The sequence below is a fragment of the Triticum aestivum genome, chromosome 5B, assembly GCF_018294505.1.
Source record: "Triticum aestivum cultivar Chinese Spring chromosome 5B, IWGSC CS RefSeq v2.1, whole genome shotgun sequence".
In the NCBI taxonomy this organism is placed as follows: Eukaryota; Viridiplantae; Streptophyta; class Magnoliopsida; order Poales; family Poaceae; genus Triticum; species Triticum aestivum.
In genome coordinates this window covers 409,615,099-409,630,784 of record NC_057807.1, presented here as the reverse complement: position 1 = coordinate 409,630,784, position 15,686 = coordinate 409,615,099, and positions in this window count along the sequence as shown.

The following is a 15,686-nucleotide window of genomic DNA, read 5'->3' as shown; positions in this document are numbered from 1 at the left end:
AAGCATGACATCAGAGTGATGTCAGAAGGTCAACTGGTCGGTTGACCAGTCAAACCAGATGGGTGGGTCTAGTGGGACCCACGTGTCATTGTTAGGGGCATTAACAGAGTTTTGAAACTAACTAAATGGGTTAATTAGTAGGTAGGGCCTAGTAGTCAGTGAGAGATTGGGCTTTAATTAATTAATTTAATTAATTAGCAGTTTATCTATTTGTTTTTATTTGTTTTATGGGATGGGGCCCGCATGTCAGTGGCAGTAGCTGCCACATCAGCGTAGTTGACCTTGGTCAACATGACCAACTGGGGCCCCTAGGCCCACAGGCAGTGACCCAGGGGGTGGGGCCCGCCTAGCCACGTTGGTGGACGGCACCAGAACAACGCCGGCGAGGCAAAACGTGGCGGCGCGGCTCGGGAGGTGGCCGGAAAACACGTACAGGGCACCGTTCGTCGAGTTTTCGAGCGCATTCGAGAGCTACGGCTGCGCCGCGTCCAATGGTGGTGATTGTGGCGGCAGGAATGACCGGAATCGAGCGCGGCGAGCTCATCAGCGGACGACCGGAGTCGGACGCGAGAGGAAACTGCGATGCAGCACGCTAGCGAGCGAGCTAAGAGGCCAGGCGAGACATGCGACAGGTGGCAAATGCAACGGGCGCTGCCCCGTGACCATTTGGTCACTGGAGGCACGCCGGCGACGACTGCAGGTGGCAACGCGTTCGGGCGCTCAACGCGCTAGGGCAAAGGGGCCATATGGAAGCGCGTGCGTGGGTGAGTTCGGTCCCTGGCCGCGCCAGGAACACGATGCCGTGCTAAGGCGAGCACGATGGAGAGCATGGCCACGGCGGCGAGGCGATCCACGGCCACGGGCTCTCAGCAACGGCGACGAGGTAGCTATGGTGTGTGAGGGGCTTAACAAGGAGGAGCAGGAGGAGGGGAGCTCATCGTGCGGCACGCAAGATGGCCCGTGGTGGTTTAGTAGCAGCAGGGGGCGTCGCCGGAGTTGGTGAAGAACGGCGGCGACCGGAGATGTGGAAGGAGGGGAACTGTTGCAGTAGCTCCTCCCAGCTCTAGCTGCAGCCACCGGTGGACGTGGAAGACGATGGTGAAGCCGACGGACACGTTGGCGAGGCGAGGCGATGGCTGTGTTCGTGCGTTCACGGTGGCGGGTCCATGGCGGCGTTCGGAGGCGATGGGAGAGGAGGAGAGCGGAGTGGATCTGAGGGGAGAGGGAGAGGCGCGGGGGCCGAGGGCGAGAGTGGGGTGAGTGGGAGGAGGAACCGAGGAGGCGCGTCGCTGGCGATCTTATCCCCTCCCGGCGTCGGTGCCGGCGAGGTGGTTGGGCGGGGACACATCCCTGTTCCGACCCGGGTCGGGGGAACAGGGAAGGGAGGCGGCAGGGGGAGGCGGGCCGGTTCGGCCGGATGGGCCAGGTGGGCCGGCCTGGCTGCAAGCTGGGCCGTCTGGTCCAGGGGGGAGCTTCTCCCTTTTCTTCTTTTTTTTCTTTTGTTTATGTTTTGTATTTTCTTTCATTTATTTCCTTTTCCTTTTCTTTTTTATTTAATTTAGGGCATTTAAGCATTAGATAAAATTGTGCCTTCTACACCATAATTACTTATGCAATTTTGGACACAGCCCGAACATTTTAGCTTTGATGTTTGAAAACTTTTCTTGTTTGTCACATTTTGAAATTGAATTTTGGACCGGTTTTGAACTAATGAAAGATTAGCAACAGTAACGAAGGTGATGTGGCACCATTAGCAGAGTTTTATTGTAGCATAATTATTCGAGCGTTACAAATCTCCTCGACTACAAGAAATCTCGTCCCGAGATTTAGGAGGTAGAAGGAAAGAGTGCGGGGTATTCATCACGCAGACGATCCTCTCGTTCCCAAGTGGCTTCATCTTCAGAATGGTGCGACCACTGAACTTTGAGGAACTTGATCGCCTTCTGACGTGTGCGGAGTTCAGCTTGGTCGAGAATGCGAACCGGATGCTCTTTATAGGAGAGGTCCTGTTGCAATTCGAGCACTTCATGATCCACTCCTCGGATTGGGTCCTTGAAGCAATGGCGGAGCTGTGACACGTGGAACACATCGTGAAGCTGAGAAAGGTTCGTTGGAAGCTCCAGTTGGTATGCCACTTTTCCATGCCTTTCGAGAATAGTGAGTGGGCCAATATAGCGAGGAGCTAGTTTGCCCTTGATCCCGAAGCGGTGAGCACCCTTCATTGGTGTAACTTGAAGATAGGCCTTTTCGCCAGGTTGATAGACCATGTCCTTATGTTTACGGTCATACTGACTCTTCTGACGTGACTGAGCAGTCTTGAGATTCTCGCGAATAATGCGGACTTGTTCTTTGGCATGTTGGATAATATCTGGACCAAAGAGTGGACGTTCCCCAGTTTCTGACCAGTTCAGAGGGGTTCGGCACTTTTGTCCATATAACACTTCAAAGGGGGCCATCTTCAGACTAGCTTGATAGCTATTATTATAAGAGAACTCAGCATACGGGAGAGATTCCTCCCATTTCTTGCCGAAGGAAATAACACAAGCTTGAAGCATGTCTTCGAGAATTTGGTTGACACGTTCAACTTGCCCTTGCGACTGCGGATGAAATGCAGTACTGAATGACAGATGAGTTCCCATAGCTTCTTGGAAACTTGCCCAGAATCTTGAAGTGAATAAGCTGCCACGGTCTGAACTGATAACCAGTGGAATACCATGTAATGAGACAATTCTGGACATGTAGAGGGTTGCCAGCTAACTAGCAGTGATAGTCTCTTTGACAGCCAGAAAATGTGCAACCTTAGAAAGTCGGTCAATGACGACAAGAATAGCATCATTACCTTTCTGTGATTTGGGAAAACCGGTGACGAAGTCCATTTCAACATGGTCCCATTTCCATTCGGGAATAGAGATAGGTTGCAGAGTTCCAGCAGGCCTTTGATGCTCTGCTTTGATACGATGACAAACGTCACACTCAGCAACATAACGAGCAATATCTTGCTTCATATTAGACCACCAGAATCTCTGGCGAATGTCTTGGTACATCTTGGTGCTACCGGGATGAATAGACAAAGGTGTATCATGAGCTTCTTTCATAACCTCCTAGGTCATATCCAGGTTACCTTTTGAAGGGACCACTAGGCGACCTTTAAAGCACAAGGTGCCAGTATCATCAACAGTGAAGAACGAGGGATTTCCTTCTTCAAGGTAGCGTTTAATCTGGTGGGCTTGAGAGTCATACTTCTGCAGCGTCTTGATGCTTTCCACGAGATCTGCTATAGCAACCAAGGTATTGAGAGAACCCTGGGAAACAACATGGAGGTTCATTTTGCGACTCTCAGGAGGAGGGGGAGTGAGAGAACCAGGAGGAACAATATGGAGGTTCAGCTTCCTGAATTCTTCAACAAGCGAGGGCTGAACTTTGTGAACCTGGAGGTGGTTGCAATATGACTTGCGGCTCAAGGCATCCGCCATTACATTAGCCTTGCCTGGGGTATATGAAATACCCAAGTTAAAATCTGCAACAATCTCCATCCATCTCTGCTGACGGAGGTTCAGGTCTGGTTGAGTAAATGGGTACTTCAGACTTTGGTGGTCGGTGAAGATCTCGCAACTATTACCGAGGAGGTAATGTCGCCACTGTTTCAGTGCATGGATAACAGCAGCAAGCTCGAGGTCGTGAACTGGATAGTTCTCTTCGTGAGGGCGCAATTGACGAGAGGCATAAGCAATCACTTTGCGCTCTTGCATTAGGACAGCGCCTAAGCCTTGACATGAAGCATCACAATAAATGACGAAGTCCTTCTTAGTATCTGGAGGAGCAAGCACTGGGGCAGAAGTCAACTTGTCTTTGAGCGCCTGGAAACTTTCCTGACACTTTTCTGTCCACTCAAACTTGACGCCCTTATGAAGCAGGTTAGTCAGAGGTCTAGTGACCTTGGAGAAGTTCTCGACGAATCGACGGCAATAGCTGGCGAGTCCGAGAAAACTTCTGACTTGCTTGACATTCTTCGGAGGAGTCCAATCAAGAATAGCCTGAACTCGTTTAGGGTTAACGGCAATACCATCCTTAGAGATGACATGCACAATATAGGTTACTTCGGGAAGCCAGAATTCACACTTGGAGAACTTGGCATAGAGTTGATGCTCTCTAAGCTTTTCTAGAACAAGACGAAGATGTTCAGCATGTTCTTCTTCATTCTTGGAATATACAAGGATATCATCCAGATAAACCACGACAAATTTGTCGAGGTATTCCATAAAGATATAGTTCATCAGACGAGAGAAGGTGGCTGGAGCATTGGTTAATCCAAAAGACATGACGGTGTACTCGTATGAACCATAGCGAGTCACAAATGCGGTCTTTGGGATATCTTCTTCACGAACACGGATCTGGTGGTAACCCAACCTCAAGTCGAGTTTAGAGAACACTGACGAACCAGCCAGTTGATCATATAGATCATTTATCCGAGGAAGAGGATATTTGTTCTGAATGGTGGCCTGGTTAATAGGGCGATAGTCTTGGACCAATCGGTTTGTTCCATCCTTCTTCTTGACAAAGAGAGAAGGTGCTCCCCAAGGAGAGCAACTTGGGCGAATGAAACCACTTCGAAGAGATTTGTCGATTTCCTCCTTAAGCTCAATGAGTTCATGCAGCGGCATCTTGTAAGGTCGTTTGGCTATAGGAGTGGTGCCGGGTTTTAAGTGAATGATGAATTCGACAGCTCTAGCAGGTGGAAACCCTGGAAGTTCTTCAGGAAAGGCGTCTTGGAATTCGTGAACGACAGGAATGTCTTCAATGCCCTCAAGGGGTGCAACGTTCAATGCATTCAACGCATAAAGCCTTGCCTCAGCATTCTGAACCAGACGAGTATTGTAGCTTATTATTTCATCGGAAGGGTGTAGCAGATGGACGGTCTTAGTGGCGCAAACGATAGAAGCAGTATGCGCTTTTAATCAATTCATTCCTAGAATGAGATCAATGCTACAGGACTTCAGTACGATGGGAGAGACAAGGAATTCTAGTCCTTCGATTTCAACAAGGACATCGTTGCAAATCATGGAGGTCCGACATTGGCCCGCAGGGGTGTGTACTAATAGCGAAGCGTTCATGTCTTCACTTTTAATGCCATGCATGAATGCAAAATCTTCTGACATAAATGAATGCGATGCGCCTGTATCAAATAAAACGGATGCTGGTACTGAATTTACGAGGAGTGTACCCATCACAGTAGCAGACTGGTCTTGAGCTTCATTCAGATCAACGTGGTTGGCATGAACACGGCCATAAGACTTGGCATTGTTGTTGCGGGGCTGGTTGTTACCACGACCAGCTGCTGGAAGGGCCAGTTGATTCTGGTTCTGATTCTGATAGCAGTTCCTGGCAAGGTGACCTGGTTGACCACACTTGTAGCACAGACCATTATTGGGAGTGGGAACAGGTGCTCCGGGTGATGGAGCTGGAAGCCTTGGCTGCCTAGATGGTGGAGGAGGCAGACAAGGTGCAGCATAGGTCTGCTTTGGGGCAGGTGCATTTGGACGGTACATGTTGTTTGGGATCCATATCTTATGCTTCTGCAAGGGCGGGCCCGAAGATGAGCTCGTGTCACGGTTGCGCCTTTGAGAGCTTTGGTGTTCCTGCAGACCAGTCTTGACATTGATGGCCTTGTTCACCAAGGTGGCGAAATCGGCAAAGTCATGCACTAGAAGTGTGAGCTTGATGTCAGCTTGAAGGCTGTCACGGAACTTCTCCTATCTGCGAGCATCAGTTGCAATGTCTTCTTCAGCATAGCAGGATAAGTCCAGAAACTCCCGCTGATAAGCTTCCACAGTTTTGTTGCCCTGGGTGAGGTTGCGGAACTCACGCTTCTTCATGTCCATGATCCCCTGAGGAATGAAGCGGGCACGGAAGGCATCTTGAAAGTTTGGCCAGGTGATGATTGTCCCAACTGGCAGAGTACGCCTGTGGCTGTCCCACCATTGAGTTGCGGGTCCCTTCAGAAAGAAGAAAGCAAAGGTGACATAGCGGGCAGGGGCTACTTCAGCAGACTCCATCTCATAGGTGATGTCACGGAGCCAGTCATCAGCATCCAGCGGCTGAGTTGAGCTGCGGTACACGGTTGGGTTGAGGCGCATGAAATCCTGCGGAGTCACTTGGGTTGGCTGCTGGTTCATATTGGGACGAGGGAACTGAGCCATCACATTCTCCATGAACTGGTGATTCATCTCGAGCTGTTGGACCATACCAGCCATGTACTTGGCGGTGGTGGGGCGTTGCTGCCACGACCACGACCAGCTGGTCTAACCATCCTGCTAATATATAACAGGGGTAGTTCAGCATTGAGAAATTTGCATAGACAAGAATCATTCATGATGAAACATGCATAATGAAAGGAGCACGACATATACCACATAGTAGTCGGCATAACTTACAAAAGGGGTCGGACATCAAGTTCAGTACATAGACTAAGTCATCATAGGCGGCACGCAGGCTCGCGAATGCATCTAATACTAATAAGCAAGACTACATTAGTCACAGGAGGTACTGTGAAGGTAGCTGTCGCCTGACAGCTGGTAGTGAGGCAACGGATAGTCTTCCACGTCAGTGGCCTGGGGGCCGCGGATACTCTGGTGTAGAACCCGACGCTCAGGTGGCAGAAGAGGACCAAGTGCGGGAGAGTAGCCTCCCACCTCTGGCCAACCGACACCGTGGGGCATCACGGTCCTGGCTGGGTAGATCGCAGAACGCGATAGCTGTCCAGACCAGACAAAGGGGTGCAACAGCTTCAAAGCCCTGTAAAGGTGCTGACGAGTGGTATACAACTCGTGGCGAAGAGCTCTGTTAGCTCGGTCCAGCCCATCAGCATGCAGAACCAGGTTCTGATGGTGGAAGGGCTCTCGGGTGATAGTGGAGTAGGCAACAGTGTAGTATCCCTCCGCACCAACGTCAGATGCGATAGGAATGTGCCTGAAAGGGGAAGTGTCCAATGCCCGATACTCTCCATGAAGACGTGTCAGAGCAGCATGAGCAGCATCGTGGACTGCCATCTCGATGGTCACTCCAACACCATGAGCGGTGTGCAGCACGGTAGTGGACTCATACTCCCGAGAGTAGAGGTGGACGATGGCACGGTACTGCTCCTGATTAAAGTTCTGGTACTCCTCGTAGACGGTGTACTCAGGGTGCCAGCGATAATCCAGATAGGTCATCATCTCAGCTAGCACAGCAGGTGATCCTGAGGCACCAATGGCCGCCGTGTGGCGCACGACCTACCTCATGGGTTCCATCTGAAAACAAAGATGTTTCAATGGAATCAAATGACAATGTGGGTACTATTCAAAATACTATCCGACAGAATAACTATGGCTTATCCAACTTTGGGGTGAACGTGGTAACGGCATCCTAATGTCAGAGTTAGTAAATTCGTTTAACCCGAGTAGAAGAGAGTTCAGAGCCCCAGAGTAAAGGTCGAGAAGTAAAAGATCCTAATACCACCCAATGGCGACGTGGGCCCATAAGGCACACAACCATGTTAGTAAAAGTTTTGTAGTGACTAGACTCGACTTCGGCCAAGGAGTGTGGAAGGGGGATTCCTACAGGCAGTCGGCTCTGATACCAACTTGTGACGCCCCCGATTCAATCGTACACTAATCATGCACGCAAACATGTACGATCAAGATCAGGGACTCACGGGAAGATATCACAACACAACTCTAAAAGTAAAATAAGTCATACAAGAATCATAATACAAGCCAGGGGCCTCGAGGGCTCGAATACAAGTGCTCGATCATAGACGAGTCAGCGGAAGCAACAACATCTGAGTACAGACATAAGTAAACAAGTTGTCATAAGATGGCTAGCACAAACTAGGATACAGATCGAAAGAGGCGTAGGCCTCCTGCCTGGGATCCTCCTAACTACTCCTGGTCATCGTCAGTGGCCTGCACGTAGTAGTAGGCACCTCCAGAGTAGTAGTAGTCGTCGACGGTGGCGTCTGGATCCTGGGCTCCAACGTCTGGTTGCGGCATCCGAGAAGAAGAGGAAAACGGGGGAAAAGAGGGAGCAAAGCAACCGTGAGTACTCATCCAAAGTACTCGCAAGCAAGGAGCTACACTACATATGCATGGGTATATGTGTAAGGAGGCCATATGAGTGGACTGAACTGCAGAATGCCAGAATAAGAGGGGGATAGCTAGTCCTATTGAAGACTACGCTTCTGGCAGCCTCCGTCTTGCAGCACGTAGAAGAGAGTAGACTGAAGTCCTCCAAGTAGCATCGCATAGCATAATCCTACCCAGCGATCCTCCCCTCGTCGCCCTGTGGAAAAGCGATCACCGGGTTGTCTGTGGAACTTATCTAGGTGTGTTTTATAAAGTATCCAGTTCTAGTTGTCATAAGGTCAAGGTACAACTCCGGGTCGTCCTTTTACCGAGGGACACGGCTATTCGAATAGATAAACTTCCCTGCAGGGGTGCACCACATAACCCAACACACTCGATCCCATTTGGCCGGACAAACTTTCCAGGGTCATGCCCGGCCTCGGATGATCAACACGTCACAGCCCCACCTAGGAACAACAGAGAGGTCAGCCGGCCGGTCTAAATCCTATGCGCGCAGGGGTCTGGGCCCATCGCCCATTGCACACCTGCACATTGCGAGGGCGGCCGAAAGCAGACCTAGCAACCTCCATTACAAAGGAAGTCACGTTACACGGTCCAATCCGGCACGCGCCGCTCCGTCGCTGACGTCAAGAAGGCTTCGGCTGATACCACGACGTCGAGTGCCCATATCTTTCCCGCATAGTTGGTTAGTGCGTATAGGCCAGTGGCCAGACTCAGATCAAATACCAAGATCTCGTTAAGCGTGTTATTATGAAGTAACCGCGAATGCCGACCAGGGCCAGGCCCACCTCTCGCCTAGGTGGTCTCAACCTGCCCTGTCGCTCCGCCACAAAGATCCCCACAGAGGGTCGTCGGGACAAAGGTCCTTTCAGCCCCCAATCCGTGAATCACTCGCGGGTACTCCTCGAGCCGACCCGACTTCAGTCACCATCTGAAGTATGTATATATGTATAGTATATACCCGTGATCACCTCCCGAGTGATCACGGCCCAATAGTATAGCAAGGCAGACTGACAAGAATGTAGGGCCAATAATGATAAACTAGCATCCTATACTAAGCATTTAGGATTGCGGGTAAGGTATCAATGACTGTGGCAACAATGACAGGCTATGCAACAGAATAGGAGTAACCGAACAGTAACATGCTACACTACTCTAATGCAAGCAGTATAGATAAGAATAGGCGATATCTGGTGATCAAGGGGGGGCTTGCCTGGTTGCTCTAGCAAGAAGGAGGGGTCGTCAACTCCGTAGTCGAACTGGGCAGCAGCAGCGTCGGTCTCGTAGTCTACCGGAGAGAAGAGGGGTAAGAAACAGTAAATACCATGCAAACATAAGCCTGACGATGCATGACATGACAATAAGCGGGGTTAGGTGTGCCCTAACGCAGTAGTAGGTGATACCGATGAAGGGGGGAAACATCCGGGAAAGTATTCCCGATGTTTCGCGTTTCCGGACAAGGGAACCGGAGGGGGAAAGTTGCGAGTTCGATATGTTAGGGATGTGTGCCGGATGAACAGGCTGCGTAACCGGATTCGTCTCGTCGTTCTGAGCAACTTTCATGTAGAAAGTATTTTCATTTGAGTTACGAATTAAAAGATATGATTTTCTAAAGATTTAAATCATTTTCTGATTTTAATTATTTATCTAAAGCCAACATTATCCAGAACAGTGTTTGATGACGCAAGCATGACATCAGAGTGATGTCAGCAGGTCAACTGGTCGGTTGACCAGTCAAACCAGACAAGTGGGTCCAGTGGGACCCACATGTCATTGTCAGGGGCATTAACAGAGTTTTGAAACTAACTAAATGGGTTAATTAGCAGGTAGGGCCCAGTAGTCAGTGAAAGATTAGGCTTTAATTAATTAGCAGTTTATCTATTTGTTTTTATTTGTTTTATGGGATGGGGCCCGCATGTCAGTGGCAGTAGCTGCCACATCAGTGTAGTTGACCTTGGTCAACGTGACCAGCTGGGGCCCCTAGGCCCACAGGTAGTGACCCAGGGGGTGGGGCCCGCCTAGCCACATCGGCGGATGGCACTGGAACAACGCCGGCGAGGCAAAACGCGGCGGCGCGGCTCGGGAGGTGGCTGGAAAACACCTACAGGGCACCGTTCGTCGAGTTTTCAGGCGCGTTCGAGAGCTACGGCTGCGCCACGTCCAATGGTGGTGATTGTGGCGGCAGGGGTGACCGGAATCAAGTGCGGTGATCTCATCGGTGGACGACCGGAGTCGGACGTGAGAGGAAACTGTGACGCAGCATGCTAATGAGCGAACTGAGAGGCCGGGCGAGACATGCGTCAGGTGGTGAATGCAACGGGCGCTGCCCCGTGACCATTTGGTCACCGGAGGCATGCCGGTGATGAGGCAGGCGGCAATGCGTTCGGGCGCTCAACGCGCTAGGGCATAGGGGCCATATGGAAGCGCGTGCGAGGGTGAGTTCAGTCCCTGGCCGCGCCAGGAACACGATGTCGTGCTAAGGCGAGCACGACGGAGAGCATGGCCACGACGGCGAGGCGATCCGCGGCCACGGGCTCTCGGCAACGGCGACGAGGTAGCTATGGTGCGTGAGGGGCATAACGAGGAGGAGCAGGAGGCGGGGAGCTCACCGTGCGGCACGCAAGATGGCCCACGGTGGTTTAGTAGCAGCAGGGGGCGTCGCCGGAGTTGGTGAAGAACGGCGGCGACCGGAGATGTGGAAGGAGGGGAACCGTTGCAGCACCGCCTCCGAGCTCTAGCTGCAGCCACCGGTGGACGAGGAAGACGATGGCGAAGCCGACGGACACGCTGGCGAGGTGAGGCGATGGCTGTGTCCGTGCGTTCACGGCGACGGGTCCATGGCGGCATTCGGAGGCGATGGGAGAGGAGGAGAGCGGAGTGGATCTGAGGGGAGAGGGGAGGCGGCAGGGGGAGGCGGGCCGGTTCGGCCGGATGGGCCAGGTGGGCCGGCCTGGCTGCAAGCTGGGCCGTCTAGTCCAGGGGAGAGCTTCTCCCTTTTCTTCTTTTTTTTCTTTTGTTTCGGTTTTGTATTTTCTTTCATTTATTTCCTTTTCCTTTTCTGTTTTATTTAATTTAGGGCATTTAAGCATTAGATAAAATTGTGGCTTCTACACCATAATTACTTATGCAATTTTTGACACAGCCCGAACATTTTAGTTTTGACGTTTCAAAACTTTTCTTGTTTGTCACATTTTGAATTTGAATTTTGGACCGGTTTTGAACTAACGAAAGATTAGCAACAGTAAGGAAGGTGACGTGGCACCATTAGCAGAGTTTTATTGTAGCATAATTATTCGGGCGTTACATTACCTCCATCGAGAGGGCCCGAACCTGGGTAAAACATTGTGTCCCCTGTCTCCTATTACCATTAGCCTTAGACGCACAGTTCGGGACCCCCTACCCGGGATCCGCCGGTTTTGACACCGACAGTGACCAAACTAAACTTTCCTTAACATAAAAGTTAAACATATGGCGGTTATGCCCATGGGCCTCAAGTCACCTCTGGGTCTTGGGCCTTCAGTAAGCTTGCTTCATGAACCACCACCTTTAACATCTTCTTGGGCCTTCTCATTATGAACCGCCAGTGGTATGACCTGGCCCCTCCTGGGCGTGTCATACCCAATAGTTATATCCCCAACATTAGGCCCCAGGTTGATGTGACCTTGTTCATGTCAATCTTCAATACTTGACTTAGAAAAATCCTTCATCGTCAACCCTTATGAAATCTTATAACCCGCCATGATGTCAGCTCACAGAATTGTGCTAACCTGCCATGACGTCATCTCGCATTAATATCACATGAAGCCCAAAACATCTTAGTATATCTTCATTTTTTATGAACCTCCCAAAAATCGAGGCATCCGTGCTGTCACATAATCATTTTTTGGCCTCCTCAATTCCCGCGCATGCCATCTATCCATTGCCTTATAAATAGGGGCAAGGGTCCTTTTCATTTTCCCCCTTGACTCCTCGTCTTCGTCCTCTTCCTTGCAACGCCAGATGCGCCCGAGCTCCGCCGCTGCCATCGACCTTCTTCCACTACACCAACTCCGGCCGCTGCATCACCCTGAACAAACCAGAGCTCCGTGACGCACCTTCGCTGTCCATCAACGTTTAGTAAGTTCGACTTCATCTGAGAACAGATCTACAGCTTAGGGTTTTCACTTGCTCATCGGTGTTCTTCGCCATTCCACGATTTCTCCTCTAGATCGAGTAGTTTTTGGTCTGACCATGGTACCAAACTTGTACGGTAGCAACATAGCATGCATTTTTAATATTTGAATATCTTCCCTCCGTAGAAGATCTTGTCTGAGAATATGAACTTTTTTGCTGCCCTCACCTTAGGTTTAGAATTTTTCTTCATTTTCTGAACTGCTGTAGATCCAAAATTATAATACCAGTCTATGAAAACTATTTTCCCAACACTTAGCAATCCTTCACTTATAGATCTGAAAATGAACAGCTGTTTCGGGCGGCTTAAAAAACCATAACCTGCCACCTACCATTAGTCCCCTTTTAAGCCGCCAATAGATATATCTGCATAACTCAGCACTATCCTCCGGCTTAACACATTGCCTGTTTATAGCTCTTACCTTTGAATCAATGGTCGGCTTACAACATAAGCTTAAACCAGCAATACTTTTCTTTTCAGACCTCCATTCTCAACAATGACCAAGACCATCACTTCATGCAACTGGGTAGCTTCCCAGGTCACCGAAGAGGAATTAAACGACTTTGTGTAGACTGGCGTCTTAGCCAAAAAAGATGTCATCCACTGGAGGGTCCCAGGCACTGAAAATCCTCATGAGCCCAAGGAGGGCGAAGTAATTTTTTTACGGATCATACGGCCCGGGGGTTAACGCTGCCCGGTTCAAAGGGGCCGAACTAGTATAAACCCTTGTGTCTTTGTGTCCGCTTTAACCCCTTCAAGTTAACCCGTAGCGATGGCTCCACGACTAAGTCCTTTCACGAGGACATCTGCCGTGACAAATCCATGACAGTTGGCGCCCACCGTGGGGCTATCGCACGACGGTTTGATGATCGTGGAGGGCAAGCTCAAAGGACTCGAAGGCTATGCTGTGGGCCGGATGACCAAGAGTCGTCGCGGCAAGCTCTACATCGACGATGCAGGATGGGGTCCCGAAGCCGGCTCGATCGAGTACGGGTACCGGGTCCCCTTTGGTGGCATACACGTTTTTATCGGCAAGATTGGTGAGCCTGGGCCTGAGCCGGACATCCGCACCGACCTCGTCGAGACGGCTCAGCGTGCGAGATCTACCAAGGTTAAACCGGCCGTGAAGCGTGCCTTCGTGGGAGTCATCCACGGAGGAGAGCATGGGGACGGGTCAGAATATGGTAGCGAGACCGTCGTCTATTCCGGCGACGAGTCCTCAACTGGAGAGACCGAATCATTGTACCAGTAGCAAGACGACCAGATTAGGGGCTGTTCTGATGGCGACAGTATTCCGGACCCCCCTGAGCAGATCAACCGGGTTGGAATATTCATGGCCGGTACGCAGGCGGCGAATCACTCCTCGACCGCAGCAGCAATGCTCTCCGGATTAGCAGCGGCAGCGGCAGCAGGGGCAGGAGGCCTTGTGTGCCCACCGGTTCAAGTTCTGTCTGACCTGTTTGATGCACTAGCTGTACTTATGGCAGAGGCCAATCCGGTGGATCAGGAGGCCCATGATGCAGAGGTTGCAAAGGTGAGAGAGCAGATCGCACAAGCCAAAGCCGACCTGGCAGCAGAGAAGGATAGGATGGCCACAGAGCGGGCCGCTTTGGACGCCCAGGCCTATAAGCTCATGCTCGACCAGAACGCATCACAGGAAGTCTTGAAGCGGAAGCACAGATCACGCCTGCCGTTAGGGTTCGACCCTCGAAATCTCTTTCACACCCGAGGAGCTAGAACCAGTAATCCGCCGGGGCACCTGGAGGTAAACCGGGTCGAGGCACCAGGGCCAGGAGCGACGGTCCAACCCCGCTTGATGGAACCTCCTCAGCAGAACATTGTGATTCCTCCGCCGGTCCAGACACCTCCGGGTCATTATTCTAATCCTATGGACAATCTTGTCGCAGCTGCTGCGCGATTAGAAGCTATCCCAGTCGAAGGAGACTCTCCGCAAGCAATAGAGACGCGTCGGGTTAAGGAACTTCTCCGGACCGCTTTGATTCAACAGGAGGCATATTCATACAGCCGCGATCGGATTCATTCCACACCTCGTCCAAGTCGGAGCTATAGTAGGTGCCTGGATGAACCGGCCATATCAAGCAATGCGCGGGGCCGAGAAGAGGCCCGTGGCAAAAACCCGGCCGGTGGTGTTCACGATGCTCAGGATGTAGTGGACCGGGCCCGGGCATGAAGGGAGGCCGAGTTAGCAGCACAGGACGAGGCGGACCGCTTTACGCAATGTACGCCTGCCCAAGGACTTCAAGGGCCCGGGCAAGGTGCCAAATTACACCGCTGATTTATCTCCAGAAGCGTGGGTACAGAGTTATGAGATGGCAACGGAGATGCTGGATGTGGATGAGACCGCGTGTGCAAAGTACTTCACCATGATGCTTGAAGGCACAGCCCGTACTTGGTTGAAAAGCCTGCCGCCTAATTCTATCAGTTCATGGGCCCAGTTGCGGACCCGGTTTATCCAGAATTTCAAAGATACGTGTAAGCAGCCTAAGTCCATAGTAGACTTGGCGGCTTGTGTTCAGGAGGACGGAGAGTCAACAACTCATTGGGTACACCGCGTTTCTGTCTTGCACTCGTCTGACAGGATCAATGCTGACTCTGCGATCTTAACCCTGGAGGGCAACTGCCGGTTTAAGCCTCTAAAGCAGAAGTTGGGCATATGAAGCAGTTCTATAATGACATGGGAACTCTCATGGCCACTTTAGTGAAGTACGCTGATTCTGATAGTACCAAGGATCCCGAGACTGACGATGATGAAGCAGGGAAGGGAAAAAAGAATAGCAACTCTAAGGGGCATCAATACAAACCGGCGGGCCATGGAAACGGAGGCAAGCGTAAGGCTGATGGCAGCATGGACTTTGTGGCTAACACTAATGCGCAAGACAAGGGTCAGCGGCACAGAGGTAAAGCGGTGAATCGTAATGGGGCTCCAAATCCTAACCCGGATCGCTTAAACTATTTGCTGAATCAGCCTTGCCCAAAACACGGGACGAAGGAGGCGCTGGCTAACCACCTTTGGAAGGATTGTTACATTATGCAGGAATTTAAAAACTCTAATGCCTTCCGGTATGACCGTGGGTCAGGTGGTGGCTCAGGATCCGGTTTCCATGGGCCGGGTCATGATGGAGCTTCCGGTTCAGGTTTCAATCAGGGCGGTAATAATAACCAGGATAATCAGAACGATCAAGGAGGATACAACCAACAGCAGCAGCAGCAGCGGTCGGGTTATCAGAGCCAGCCAAAACAGTTGAACAATGGGCAGTATCACGTTTTCACAACTAGCTCGGATAAGCGCGACCGGAAACTTCATAAGCGAGCAGTGAACTCTGTTGAACCGGCCGCACCGCGTTATTTACGCTGGTCGGAGCAGCCTATCATGT